Raw genomic sequence first — 15,705 nt, 5'->3', positions numbered from 1 at the left:
CCCCAAATCATTTGATTAGTAAATGGCAGATTTATCATTTGAGCCTACCTGGCCACAAATCCTCATCATAAGTGCAAATGTTAAGAAAAGAGTCCTTCACAGATTTTACATAAACAGTTAAGTCTGTGTTCACCTCTCATTTGGGTGTGGATCTGTAATCAAATAAAATACTAAACCTCCTATATATTATCCCTATATCAGGTTTTTCATTTATTTGTTTGTTTGTCAGGACATATAACATACTACCATAAAATAAGCAGTGTAGAACATACATTTATTATCTCAGAGTTTCTGTGAGCCAGAGTTTGAGAATGGCTTAACTATGTGTCTTCTGCTGAGAGTCTCACCAGCTCCAATCAGGGTGTCATTGTCTGTCATTTGAGGCTAGGGGTCCTTTTCCAAGCACATGAAATTGTTGGTAGAATTCAGTTTTTTACAATTAGAGTACCTTGGCCCTCAGCTTCTGGAGGCCATCTTCAGTTCCCTGCCATGTGGCCCCCTACACAGTTCACATCTTATCTGCCTGCTTCTTCAAAACCAGCAGGGGAGTTTGTTGCTCAGAGAAGTTCCAGTCTCTTTTTCAATTGCTTTCACCTGATTTCACCTGATACTCTACCTCTTGATTATTTTAGAGTCTGGTTTGGGACCTTAACCACATATGAAAAATCTCTTCACTTTTGTCACGTAACATAATTTAATCAAGAAGGTAACATCCCACCACTTTTGACTTATTTTATTGATTAGCAGAAGTCACACTTCCTGCCCCACAGATTATAAAAGGGTATGCATACCAGAAGGCAAGGGTAATGCAGGGTCACCTTAAATCTGTTGGCCACACCCCTCTTCACAACACCGTGTCCCCCTTCAACTTTCCTCTCTAGATTAAATACAAGAAGAAGAGTAATTAAGGGTAATTTGCAGGTACATAAGCCTTGCCTGTGAACTCTAGCTAGAGAGTAGGTACAAGAGGGAGAGAAATGAAGCAGTTTAGGTATCAAATTTTGAATGCATAGCCTTTGCCAAATTACTGTAAAATCCGGGTCCATAAGCCCTTCTTTTGTGAAGCTCTAGGTTGAGAGTAGGTCTGACAGAAGGAGATAGGAACATTTGATAAGGGCAGATGTCAAGTGATAACTGTGTGATAATTCTTAAACATGAGACTTGGGCAGGAAGGAGACAGCAGACATCGTTTTGTGAAGCTCTTGTCATGTACCTATGGTAGCATATTAATCAAGCATCATTTGGGACACCGGAAGCTAGAATGCAGCCAGACACAATGCTGCATGGAGTACAGAAATAGTAATGGTAGAAAATAGTCTGAACACCCTACATCTACTAGGAGAGATAACAGGTGAGTAGCCATTCTCTAGATGACTTGTTTTAGTAGAGGCCTGTGGGAGAGAAATTTGTTACTTGATTTGGGGGGAAAAATGCATGTAACAGATAGTTGAGTCATATGAAGCTCATATGGTTTGTGCAACATTTAAATCTCTGGTTTAACTAATGAGAAAACCTAGAGGGGATTTTCCAACATTCACTGGCTCAGTGTGTTTATTACTACAGCTTAAGGGAAGCCGAACAAACCAGTGAGCCACTATAATCATGATCTGAAAGCTTTGTTTCATGGCAACCCATTGACCTCATTATAAAATGTACAGCAAAGATCCATCTAAGCCCAAGGCTGGCTGCGTCCCCAGATCAAACAAAATTGGGTCAATGACTGTGTGACATGCCCAGCTTAGGCCTGATCATTATTTTAGACCTAAGGACACCCACTTTGTTCCATATGCATATCATTCTTTGCTCTAATAAGTATCTCCAATTCACACAGCAGAGATGCTATTGACTTTCACTTTCAACAACAGTGGTTGGTTGGCTTGTTGGTGAGCCAGCCTGGGGACTGAACTCAGATGGGTTTGCTCTGCAAGTATAGAGAGTTGGCATTCATCGGGATCAGACCTGTTACTAAGGGAGCCAAATGTACCAGGGATTCCAAGTCTTCCTCAAGGAGTACATAAGCTAGAGGAGTTGCTGCAATAACTCTAAACTACCTATTAGACTGGTATACACCTATAAAGTTCAATTTCTCTCTCCTGCCATGTATCTACTGTTGTAAGGACTTCTACACTGGAGACTAATCTCTACACAGATATTTTAAAGCCACAAACATTAAGTTTGCAGTGTTCAGAGAATACTGGGCTCAATTACCCTGTAGGCTTTGTTAAACCTAATTTAAAATCCTAAAATTATGTCTTATTCATCATCTGCCCCTTTGGGCCTTCGAGATATACCTACTCTCCTGTCTGGTAGAACCCTCTTACTAAAGAATTATCAGGCTCGTAAGCCTTTGAAAGAAATTTTGCCATAGGGAGTCATACTGCTATGATGGAGTTGTCCTAAAATATGCTGTCTTTATGTATTTCACCATTCCTGAAATACTCTTGTTGTAAATCTCACTGAGCATCACTGGCTTTTATTAGGGAACTGAAATGTACTGCTAACCTCCAGGCATAACAGAAAATAAGTACCTTTTCCATCTAAAATCCTTCAACAAATCAACCCAAAATTTAAAAATCTGGAAGCCATTCTTCTTGTATTATGCCACAATCATAGCCTTATTTTTAGAGTGAGTTTTCTCTCCAAATCCTCTCCAATTCTTGAAATTTGATCATAGGTTCATAACTTGAGGCTTAAATCATAGTAAAATGCAAATGTCCCTAGGAGAAGAAACACTTTGTTCTAACAGTTCATTTATTTATTTTTGGTTTTGTTTTATAGGAGCAGAGAGAAGATTCTGAAAGTCAATATAAGGAGAGAACATGAGGATATAGGGTACAGGATAAGAACTATTTATATCAAAGCTGTTACCTCTTAAATATATTTAGAGATGGATGCAACAAATCCCAGGAAATTTATATTAATCGTAATCATTGATATTTACATTTTATTAAACATATTAATTTAGTTCTTAGAATCAGAAAGGCATTATCCAAGCACTGGGGATGAATTGGTACATCTGTGTAACAAATGAATAATTGAAATCAAGTCAGTTTGACTTTGCTTTATCCTAAATGTTTACAAAATGTCCCATAAAAATATGCCAGAAACATAAAAAGAGATAGAAATACTAGATACAGAGATAAAGCTGATGAGTCCTTAATTTATTAAGGTACTATAACTAGAAATTAATATTCCAGAGCAGTTCCCTAGAATAGTACGCACATCACTTCAAAAACCACCAATTTTATTTTTTTTAATTATTCAAAACTTCTACAACAAGTATGATGAGCTATCAGTACTAAAAACAAAAATTCTCCACATGGAGAATATTTATAATGCTATAAAATATTAAAAACAATTCGCTTTTTCTCAATGAATGGCTGAGTTTACTTTAAAATAAGAACTATCCTTAGGTGAGAAACAGCAAGGAAAAACTGAATCCAGTGAGCTATGTAGAACTGTTGAAGACTAGTCATCAAGGGGACATGATGACTGGTTGACTCATGAGCTGGAACTTGGTAATCTGAGGCTTTTGTTCTCCTCCTCCATCATTGGAATGTGTATTCTATTTGCCTTCCCAGTTCCCAGATGCTGCTCCAAGGACATAGACTTGAAATAATGATATAGTGTTAAGACCATATGGATGGTATACATGACTAAACCCAGTTAAGGCCTCTGTAAAAACTGTTAAAATTCTGGTGGTCAGATACCAAGATCTACTCATCTTGTGGTCACCCAAGACAAGGTTTGTATGTAAGTTCCCTTGATTATTAAAACCTGCCACCTGCCAGTCCAAGTGGCCTGCTTCTTTCCTCAGTATGTACCAGCTTTCTAAATGAGGGCTGGTTTCAGATTATACCCAGGGAGCTTCTCAGGAGGTTGTCAACTAAGAGTTGGTGAGCCAGCCTAGGACTGAAAGAAATGAGTCTTAGGGTCTCAGGCATCTTTGAGGAAAATCCAGAGTTGGCCAGTAACCTCTATGTGGGGAGGCATGGCCCATATTTAAATGTTTGTGGACTACCACCTTATGAGTAAGGGGATACCCCAGAAATGATGGATGTAGTTATGGGCTGCTTTGAGAAATTGTGCATAGTGCATTGTGGCAAAAAAAAAAAAAAAAAAATCCCTGGAAAAGTGAGGAGAATGAAGAGAAGGATGTTGTGGTGATTGACAGTAAAATGGACAAAACACTCTGACATTAAACCCTTAAAATAATGGAAAGCAAAAACACACACAGTGAGTTCTGCTTTAAGATGGCAACATAGGAAGACCCTGAAATCACCTCCTCCATGGAACATACCAAAGTACACCTACTAATAAAACAATTCCTCCTGAAGAACTGAGGGCTGACTGAACAACTGGTGAACAAAGATAGAAAGAATAGCAAAACAAGAGAACTGAAGACACAGTAACAAAAGGAACCCTAACTCCCTATGCTGCAAATGGCAATGGACAGAGATAATACTAAGAGACAAAAACAAATTTCCCCTGTCCTTGAACACAGAAAGAAAGCCACAGATTAAGGGAACAACTACCATATAAAAGAGACAACACAAGAACCCTGCCAACTGGCAGAAGAGCTGCAGGAACAATCTCTAGCTCAGAGGGAATAGAGAATAACAGCTTATGTTCCCACTCTACCTTAAAAGCCTGGACTGCAGCAGGGTCTGGTTACCATAATAGACAGGTCTGAATCATAACTGGCTGGTATGGTTATCACAGGGAATTTGTGACCTCAGCAAGCCCACAGACTATGAGCCTACATCAGCCTGGGTCACACTGAGATAGGAAAAGAGCCAGAGTTTAAAAGGACTCCAGAGCTGCAGGGTTGCTCTCTACCTCAAAAGGTCAAATTGGAACAGGTTCTGTCTCACAATGAGACTGTAAGTACAATAGGCCTAGTGTTCTTAAGCCCACATGAGCCCTTTTGGTGCTGGGACACAGAAAATAAGCCACAGTTTGCTTGTTTTTGTTTTGTTATTTATTTATTTATTTATTTATTTATCGATGTATTTATAACACTTTTCTAATTTGTCTTGCCTTGTTATATTTTCTTGTTTTGCTCTTTACCTTCTTTTTTCTGTTTTTTTTTTCTTTCTTTACTTTGTTTCTTTTTAAAGTTTTTGAATTGTTATTATTTTCTTCTTTCTGAAAAGAACTATGGTTTAAAAGAGTAATGAGCATATATGGCAACAGCTCCAACCAGCCAGCAAAAGTCACCAAGCACATACAGTCTGCATAGGAGACACCATACACAAGACCACTCCTTCATGTTTAAGAGAAGTAGCCATTCTACCTAAACCATAAAACAAACACAGAGAGCCAAGAAAAATGAGGAGACAGAGGAATATACTTCAGGAGAAAAAACAAGAAAAAATTCATAATAAAGAATATAAAGTAAAGATTGCAAAGATACTCATTGGACTGGAGAAATGAATGGAAGACCTCAATGAGACCTTCACTAAAGAGATAGAATATATTAAGAAGAACCAATCAGAGTTGAAGAATATAAGAACTGAAATAAGAAATAAACTAGAGGGAATAGTAGAGTAGAGGATGTAGAAGAACATATTAGTGATCTGGAAGACATGGTAATGGAAAGAAAGTACACAAGCTGAACAGTGAAAAGAGAAAATAATTTTTAAAAATGAGTATATAAAACTCAACACCCCCAAAATAAATAATCCAATTAACAAATGGGTAGAACACATGAATAGACATTTTTCCAAAGAAAACATATAGATGACCAACAGACACATGAAAAGATGCTCAACATCACTCATCATCAGGGAAATATAAATCAGAACTAAAATGAGATATCACCTCACACCTGTCAGAATGGCTAAAATTCACAACACAGAAAACAACAGATGTTGGCAAGGATGTGAAAAAAAGGAGTACCCTTTTACACTGTTGGCAGGTATACAAAATGGTACAGCCACTCTGGGAAACAGTGTGGAAGTTCCTCAAAAAAGTTAAAAATAGAGCTATCCTATCCTAGCAATTGCACTACTAGGTATTTACCCAAAGGGAACAAAAACATTGATTCAAAGGGATACACATACCCCAATGTTTATGGCAGCATTATCTGCAATAGGCAAATTATGGAAAGAGCTCAAATGTCCAAAATCTGATGAATAGATAAAGAAGATGTGGTATATAGAGAAAATAGGATATTAACCATAAAGAATGAAAATCTCACCATTTGCAGTGATGTGTGGATGGAGCTAGAGAGTATTATGCTAAACAAAGTAAGTCAGTTAAAGAAAGACAAATACTATATGATTGCATTCATATTCAGAGTTTAAGAAACAAAACAAATGAACTTTAATGAGTGGAGGAAGAGAAGGAAAACAAAAAACAAACTCTTAACTATAGAGAACAAACTGATGGTTACTAGAGGAGAGTGGGGTGGCAGGATGAGTTAAATTGGTGAAGGCACTTGTGATGAGCACTTAGTGTTGTATGTTAGTGATGAATCACTAAATTCTACACCTGAAACTAATATTGCATTGTGCATTAACTAGCTGGAACTTTTTAAAAAGATTTTATTTATTTATTTGAGAGAGAGAGAGAGAGAGTTAGAGAGAAAGCACACATGGGGGAGGAGGGGCTGAGGGAGAGGAAGAAGCAGGATTCCCACCAAGCAGGGAGCCCAACAGCACTGGATCCCAGGACTCTGGGATGACCTGAGCTGAAAACAGATGGATACTTGACTGACTGAACCAGCCACGTGCCCCAACTATCTGGAATTTATTTATTTTATTTTTTTAATCTGGAATTTAAATAAAAACTTGGAAAAAGAAAAAAAAATGAGGCTAGATTAAGAAATCTGTTTGACAGCATTAAATAAACAAGCATTCACATTATAAGGGTCCCAGAAGAGAAAGAAAAATGTAGAAAACATATTTGAAGAAATAATGATTGAAAACCTCCCTAACCTAGGAGAGGAAATTGACCCTCATGTCCAAGAAACAGAATTCTAAACAAGATGAACTCAAAGAGGTCCACATCATGGCACATAATAATTAAAATGTCAATGGTTAAAGATAAAAAGAGAATTCCACAAGCAGTAAGAGAGAAACAAAAAGTCACCTACAATGAAAAATCTATATGGTTATCTGCTGATTTTTCAGCAGAAACATTATAAGGCAAAAGAGAATGATAAGATATATTCAAAGTTCTGAAAGGGGAAAAAAAAAAACCCTATAATCAAGAATATACTACTTAGCAAGGTTATCATTCAGATTGGAAGATGAGATAAATTATTTCCAAGGCAAACAAAAGATAAGATAAAGGAGTTTATCATCACTAGACCAGCCATGTGACAAATGTTATAGGGACTTCTTTAGGTGGAAAGGAAATAGCTATAATTAAAACCAAGAAAATTATAAATAAAAAGATGTAAAATATGACAAGATAATCATAAAATGTGGGAAAGAGAATAAAAAAGGAAAAGAAAGAGAAAAAGGAAAAACTTTTTTATTTTCTGTTTTTTTCCTTTTTCTTGAATATGTTTGAACTTAAGTGACCATCAAACTAATATGGACTGATATTTACTTTAGAATGTTATAGATAATGTCACGGTAATCACAAACCCAAAACCTAGGATATATACACAAAAAAGAAAAAAGTCAAACATGATACTAAAAGCTCATCAATTACAAAGAAAGGGAGAAAGAGAAAAAGGAAGAAACAAAAAAGAACTATACAAACAATAAGAAGATAAATTTTAAAATGGCAGTAAATACATACTTATCAATAATTACTTTAAGTGTATGTGGCTTAAATAACTACTCCAATCAGAAGACATAGGGTAGCAGAAAGGATAGGAAACTGAGACCCATATACATGCTGCCTACAAGACATTCACCTCAGAACTAAAGACACATACAGATTGAAAATGAAAAGATGGAAAAACACTCATCATGTAAATGGAAGGGGAAAAAAAAGCTGAAGTAACAATACTTATATCAGACAAAATAGACTTTAAAACAAAGACTGTAGCAAGGGACAAAGAAGGACATCAATAATGATAAAGAGATCAATCCAACAAGAGGATGTAAGAATTGTAAATAGCTCTGCACGCAGCACCAAAGCACCTAAATACATAAAGCAAATATTAACAGACATAAAGAGAGAAACTGATGGTAATAAAGTGATAGTAGGGGACCTTAACGCTCCACTAACATCAATGGATAGATAATCCAGACAGAAAATCAATATGGAAACATGTCTTTGAATGACACATTAGACCAGATGGGGATAACAAATATATACAGGACATTCCACTAAAAAACAACAGAATACACATTCTTTTCAAGTGCATATGGAACTATCTCCAGACTAGATCACAGAGTAGGTCATAAAAGAAGTCTCAATAAATTTTAAAAGATTAAATTGATACCAGTCATATTTTCTAATGATAATAGTATGAAACTAGAAATAAAGCACAAGGAAAAAACTGGAAAAAAAAAACCCACAAACAAATGGAGAATAGATATGGTACTAAACAACCAATGGGTCAAGAAAGCAATCAAAAAGGAAATAAATACATGAAGACAAGTGAAAATGAAAACACAACAGTCCAAAATCTTTGGGATATTGCAAAAGCAGTTTGAAAAGGGCTATCTCAAGAAACAAGAAAAAGATCAAATAAACAATCTAATGTTACACCTAAAGGAACTAGTAAAAGAAGAGCAAAGAAAGCCCAAGAATAGAAGAAAAGAAATAAAAAAAAAATGAGACCAAAAATAAGTTACATAGAAACTAAAAGAGAGAAAGAGATAGAGAGAGAGATTGAGAGATAATCAATGAAATGAAGAGCTAGGATTTTTTAAAAGAATTAAAAAAACCTGACAAACCCTTACTCAGATTCATGGAGAAAAAAAGAGAAAAGACCCAAATAAATAAAATCAGAAATGAGAGAGAATAAAAGTTGAACCATAAAAATACAAAGGATTATAAGAGAATACTATGAAATAATTTAAAAATCATATGCCAACAAGCTGAACAACCTAGAAGAAATGGATAAATTCTTAGAAAAATACAATCTTATGACACCAAACCAGGAAGAAGTAGAAAATCTGAACAGACCAATAAAAGTAACAAAATTGAATCAGAAATCAAAAACTGCCAAAAGCCCAAGATGAAATGATTCACAGGGAAATTCTACCAGACATTTAAAGAATTAATACCTATTCACCTCAAACTATTTCAAAACATAGAAAAAAAAGAAAGCTTCCAAATACATTCTATGAGGCCAGCATTACCCTGATACCAGAATAAGACACACACACACACACACACACACACACACTCCATGCCAAAATGCTTGATGAACATAGATGAAAAAATTCTCAACAAAATGTTAGCAAACCACATACAACAATACATTAAAAAATTCATTCACAATGATTAGGTGGCATTTATTCCAAGGATGCAAGGAGTTTAAATTCACAAGCCAATCAACAACATATACCACACCAAAAAAAAAAAAAAAAGGGAATAAAAATTATGTAATCATTTCAATAGACTAAGAAAAAGCAATAAAAATTATATAATCATCTCAATAGACTAAGAAAAAGCATTTGGGAAGATTCAACATCCATTTATGATAAACATTCTCAATGAAGTGGGTCTAAAGGAAACACCTTAACATAATAAAGGCCATATATGAAAATCACATAGCTAACATCATACTCATTGGTGAAAAAAACCAAGCTTTCCCTCTTAGATCAGGAATTAGACAAAATATCCAGTCTTGTCACTTTTATTCAAAATGGTTAGGCTAGAAGTCCTAGCCATACCAATCAGACAAGAAAAAGAAATAAGAGGCATCCACATTAGTAAATAAGAAATTAAACTATCACTATATGCAGATGGCCTGATACTATATATTGAAAATCCTAAAGACTCCACCAAAAAACTACTAGAAGTAATGAACAAATTCAGTAAAGTGGCAAGATATAAGATTAATACCCAGAAATTGGTAGCATTTTTATAGACTAATAACAAAGTAACTAAAAGAAAATTAAAAAAAAAAAACACATATAATTACACAAAAAAGGGACACCTAGGTGGCTCAGTGGTTGAGCACCTCCCTTCAGCCCAGGGCATGGTCCTAGAGTCCTGGGATTGAGTCCCACATTGGGATCCCTGCATGGAGCCTGCTTCTCCCTCTGCCTGTGTCTCTGCCTCTCTGTGTCTCTCATGAATAAATATATAAAATCTTTTTTTAAAAATTAAAAATAGTAATACTATATCACCCAATAATTCTACTACTATTTACCCAAAGAAAACAACAACACTAATTCAAAAAGATACATGCACCCCTATGTTGTTTATTGCAACATTATTTTCAATAACCAGATATGGAAGTAACCTAAGTGTCCATTGATAGATAGATAAAAATGTTATATATATATATATATATATATATATATGTAAGTATAATATTGCATTATATATTACATATATATTATATAATATATATTACATATATATTACATTGCATTATATATTACATATATTACATATATATATAATGCAATATTATGCAACCATAGGAAAGGATAAGAAGGTACCATTTGAGACAATATAGATAGATCTAGAGGATATTATGCTAAGTGAAATAAGTCAGACTGAGAAAGAGAAGTATTACATGATTGTACTCATAAAAGGAATCTTAAAAAAATGAATAAACAAACAAAAAGGAAAATCAGACCTATAAATACAGAGAACAAATTGTCAGATGGGAAAGGAGGGTGATGAATTTGGCAAAATGGGTGAAGACAAGAGGAAAATAGGGACTTCCAGTTATGGAATAAATAAGTCACAGAAATAAAAGGCACAGTGTAAGGAATACAGTCAATGATAATGTAATAATGCTGTAAGGGGACAGATGATTATGTTTACTTGTGTTGAACATAAAATAATTTATAAACTTGTCAAATCACTAAGTTGTACACCTGAAACTAAGATAACATTGTATGTCAACTATACTCAAATTAAGAAAATACTTTAAAAAGCAAAAAACAAAGCACAACAGCAACCACATCCAGGGGGTAGCCTCCAGTTCAGAAAATATTCATGATGAGAGAATATACTCCCACTGAGCTTATTGATATAGCTGCCAAGTTCTAATTGAAAAGCAAGCAAAAGTATCCAGGCATGATTAATGCAGCTATGGGATAAAGGTGGTGATGCCACTTCTCTGACTGGGCAAGAAGCAGAGCAGTTCCTACATGGTGCTCAGGGATGGGGGACTGGTTAAAGTACTCATTCCCGGGCAGCCCGGGTGGCTCAGCGGTTTAGCGCCGCCTTTGGCCCAGGGCCTGATCCTGGAGACCCGCGATCGAGTTCCACGTCAGGCTGCCTGCATGGAGCCTGATTCTCACTCTGCCTGTCTCTGCCTCTCTCTCTCTCTCTCTCTCTCTCTCTCTCTCTCTCTCTCATGAATAAATAAATAATAAACAAACCTTTAAAAAAATAAAATAAAAAATAAAGTACTCATTCCCTTATATACTGGAATATTCTACTCTTCAAAGAGGATTGGCCCAATGAAGGAGAACTTTCTGAACATGTGGAACCCTAAAAATCTATACAATAAGTACCACAAATTCCTAGGGAATTGGATATGAGACAAGGAATCTAGGCTGCTGTCTTTAAAGTTTCTGACAGGCCACATTCACAGCAGAAATGAAAGTCAATGAAAGCCAAATGAAAGAGTGTGCCATCACTCTTGGTATAGGATGCTGAGATCCATGCTGAGCATGGGAAGAGACACTTATGGTGTTGGGAAAACCATGGATTATATGGGAAAAACTGACAAATCCCAGGGACAGGGATAGACTATGGGAACGACCTGAGAAGGAGGAACCTGGAGAGCAAAAATGCTATCCCAATCAGCTATAAAGTATTCAGGTAAATGTAACCTGGAAGCAAATGTAATTTGATCTCATTATTGTAGGGACTCCACCTAAACGTATAGATTAACAACCCAAGGCTGTGTTGGTCAACCTGTGGAAAGCCTTAAAACCTGAACAACAGTTTAGTTGTTGGTAACAGTTGGTAAGTTTCTCCTTTTTGCCCTAAAGTATCACCCAACCTGGATGCAAAGCAGCCAAACACCAGTGTGCACAGAAGCAACAGAGAGAGTTTAAGAAACCATCAAATTCGGTCTTGAAGAACAGGAATAGAGATTCCTAATACTCAGAGAAAGTGCTGAAGGGGGAACTTCCTTAACCTGAGAAAGGAAATCTATGTTTAAAAAGAAAACGTAGTTACAGCAAATGTCACAGAAAATTATAAAATGTTAAAGCATTACATTTAAGTTTAAGAAGTCAGGTCTGTGGATATCATCACTTGCCTTTTTAAAACTTAATAGCTATGTTAGTGTTTGCCTTATTATTATTATTACTATATATATAATGTGTGCATTGTATTTTGAACACTTTTATGCCTATGATATATTTTAGTTTAAAAAGCCAAAAAAATACTTTAAAGCAAATAAAAAAAGAGTATTCATTAACTGTATATAAAAAGTTCATGTTGTACCTAGGGAAATGATTTACATAGGAAATTTGAAATCAAGGTTTCTAGCCTCTACTGTCATTAACTGCAGGACTTGTATGAGTAATTTCACACTTCATAGTTTCAGTTTAGTTTTTCATAAGTTAACTGAGTTAGATTCAATATTCTTTAAGAATTTGTGACACATACTATGATTCTTTTAAACCAACTGATGATCATGCTCTAGGTTTTTATTACTTAACTTGAATATTTCCATGTATTTATAGTTTTGCATTCTTGCCAAAAATCACAAAATAAAAATTATATGAAATTCAAACTTCAATGTCCACAAAAAATTTATTATTGAAACACAGCAATGCTTGTTATTCATGCATTATTCATGGCTGCCTTTGTACTATGACAGCAGAGCTGAGTGCATGCATCAGAGACCATATGTGGTACTCGTGCTACTTTTCACAGCAGGTCAGTGCACAAATCACAATAACATAATTATAACTTGACAGCTCTTATATGCCATACATATCACTATGTTAGGACTTTATTTTTTTTATTACCATTGCAAATTTATCATGTAAAACCAAAACAAAACAAAAAAAAAGAAAAGCAGGCTTTGTGCTTTTAAAGCACAGGGTCAAGTGCACAATGTTTTAGGTCACTGAGAATTGTATTTATTATGCAATGACACTGTAGATACGCTAAAAGATTACAATATATGTTGACATTATCAAACTATACATTATTGATTGCAGCAGCAGAAGACATGTGTCAAGAGAAAATAAACTTCTTTGTAACTATTGGCCTTGCTGTGAGAACACTTGTTCAAAGAGTAGAAGACATTAGAAGAATCAAATAGTCAATTTCTTAAGAAGGAGACATGTTGCCAATACTACTCAGTTGTTTAGGATGTCAATGTTGAGTTTAAAGTGGCTGAAAAAAAAAAGTGGCTGAAAAATCAGCTTCTGTGAAAAAACTGAGTGAAACCACTGTCAATGAGAATATTTTAAAATAAGTTGAGAAAACACTAATTTGAAACAAACTGAAATGGAATCTGCTAAGATGTGTTGCAATTGATGGTAGTAAAAATATGTCTGGAGCCAAAAAAGCGTTTAGTTGGACAAATTTACAAAGCTTGTAAAAATGTAAAGTGTCAAAAAAATATAAAGTGTTGAAAATTTATGGTCATTAGTCATCAGCAAGTGCTTTGCAGAACACTTTTGGATTAGTCATGTTACTGAACCAATAGGTCAACGGTAAACTTTACTCACTTTTTTCAATTTAACAATCATCAGTTCTATGAATTTTTGTCAGAAATAACAGCTGAATATCATACAGTAATTTGATGGCCTAAAGTTTTATTGTATTTTTTTAAATTCAGGCCAAGATTAATTTGTTTTCTAAATGGGAACTAGCCTCAACCATTAATTATTATTGAACACTCAGTGGATTTGGAAATTAGCTGTTGCTATAGATTTGACCTTTTTCTTCATAAATTCAACTTAAAATTACGAGGCAAACAATATTTATATGCAAAGTTTATGCTATGGTAAAATTGTTATAATGACACATAAAGTTTTTAGAATCACATATGTCAGGCTGTTTTATATACTTCTCATACTGTCAAAATCTAAAACAAAAAGTGAGATATCCATTTCCATACAAAGCGGCAGTTGGTTTATTTTATGAGATCACAGTACAGTTGAGCAAATCAAAACCACAATAAGATATCACCTTATACCTGTCAGGATGGCTAGAATCAAAAAGAGAAGAAATAACAAGTATTGGCAAGAACGTAGAGAAAAGAGTCCCTTGCACACTGTTGATGGGAATGGAAATTGGTGCAACCACTGTGGAAAACAGTATGGATATTGCTCAAAAAATTAAAAATAGAAATAATATATGATCCAATAATTCCACTACTATTTACCCAAAGAAAATGAAAACACTAATTCAGAAAGATAATTATATCCCTATTTACAGCATTATTTAAAATAACTAAGATATGGAAGCAATCTGTGTCCATAGATTCTGAATAAATAAAGATATCATAAACATAGACAAAGGAATATTGCTTAGTCATAAAAAAAGAATGAGATCTTTATATTTGCAACAGCATGGATACTCCTAGAGTGTATTATGCTAAATGGAATAAGTCAGACAAAGACAAATACCATATGATTTCATTTATATGTGAATCTGAAAAACAAAACAAATAAACAAACAAAAACAGAAACAGATTCATAAATACAGAGAACAAACTGGCAATTGCCAGAAGGGAGAATGGTGGGGGGATGTGCAAAATAGGTGAAGAGGATTAAGAGGTACAAATTTCCAGTTATAAATAAATGTCATTTCAACAATTGAGATATTATGAAAATTTGTTTTCTTAATGTGTAAGTACCTATCTAATATCCTTGATTTGATCTCTTGGCCTGCAAAGCCTAAAATATTTTGCTACCTGGTCTTTTATAGAAAAAAGAAAAGAAAGAAAAGAAAGAAAAGAAAAGAAAAGAAAAGAAAAGGAAAGGAAAGAAAAGAAAAGAAAAGAAAAGAAAAGAAAAGAAAAGAAAAGAAAAGAAAAAAAGAGAAGAGAAAAAAACAAAAAGGAAAGAATCAATGTGAACAAAGAAAGGCCTGGTGTATGGGTTATTCAATATATTGTTATTGTGGCAGCCATCCATCAATTTTAAGGAAATATATTCGATATCCAACTCATACCATACAGAAAAATTCCATAGAATTTGTGATACAAATGTAAAAAGTAAACTATGAAGGTATTTTAAGAAAATGCAGAATATTTGTATAACTTCTCTTTGGTTTTCTAAATGTTTGTTTTTTATAGCATCCTGTTTTTATTTCATGTTTACAACACCTTAGAACTCTGAGAATACTAAAAGTTTCCTTCTGCTAAAAAACAACAACAACAACAAAAAAACACCTTTCACACAGCAAAGGAAACAATCAACAAAACTAAAAGATAACCTACAGAATGGTAGAAGATATCTGCAAATGACATATCAGATAAAGTGTTAGTATCCAAAATCTACAAAGAACTTATAAAACTCAACACCCAAAAAGCAAAAACTCCAGTCAAGAAATGGGCAGGGGGAATCCCTGGGTGGCGCAGCGGTTTGGCGCCTGCCTTTGGCCCAGGGCATGATCCTGGAGACCCGG

The sequence above is a fragment of the Canis lupus genome, chromosome 7 (assembly GCF_048164855.1).
Source record: "Canis lupus baileyi chromosome 7, mCanLup2.hap1, whole genome shotgun sequence".
In the NCBI taxonomy this organism is placed as follows: domain Eukaryota; kingdom Metazoa; phylum Chordata; class Mammalia; order Carnivora; family Canidae; genus Canis; species Canis lupus.
This window is presented reverse-complemented; position numbering follows the sequence as displayed.